The following is a 666-nucleotide window of genomic DNA, read 5'->3' as shown; positions in this document are numbered from 1 at the left end:
GTTTGGTTGTAATATAAATTATAGATGATTCTTAAGTCCCTATCATCTAACCCCACTTCTTTCAAGACGTTTATAAGTTTATCATGATTTACTCTATCAAATGCCTTTTTGTAGTCGATAAAATAAGTATACACATCACAGGTAACATCCCTGCATCTTTTAATAAGCACTTGGACAGCGAATAGAGCCTCTCGGGTGCCTAAGGAATCGCGGAATCCAAACTGCGTCCATGATACTTGTTCTTCGATACATGGATAGAATAATATTTTATAATTTTATCATCTCAGTCGTATTCAAAGGCTCTAAATACAGCTTTGTCCATTGGTTGGAGCTCGCCAGTAGTATTATTGAGAAGGAAATTTGAGTCATTTCATATCTTTCGGCAATTTGTATAATAGTGTGATCCAAATAGATACCTATTCGTTTTCTAATAGGCTCCTAGTTCCATTGAATGTGCACTCTTTGTAATTAGTTGTTTCCACTTACATATTTATTTCGACTCTGTATGTTTTTACTTATTAATACAATTGAAAAATATCACGGAAAATTTGGTTTTAGTAACATTAAGCCCCTATCATTCAAATTATTTATACAAACAAATCAAAGGTTAACCATATATTTAGTGGAGATAAGTTAAATGTATTTTAGTGTTGTTTCATATCTAAA

The sequence above is a fragment of the Diabrotica undecimpunctata genome, chromosome 5 (assembly GCF_040954645.1).
Source record: "Diabrotica undecimpunctata isolate CICGRU chromosome 5, icDiaUnde3, whole genome shotgun sequence".
Taxonomy (NCBI): domain Eukaryota; kingdom Metazoa; phylum Arthropoda; class Insecta; order Coleoptera; family Chrysomelidae; genus Diabrotica; species Diabrotica undecimpunctata.
Note: the sequence above shows the minus strand (reverse complement) of the source record.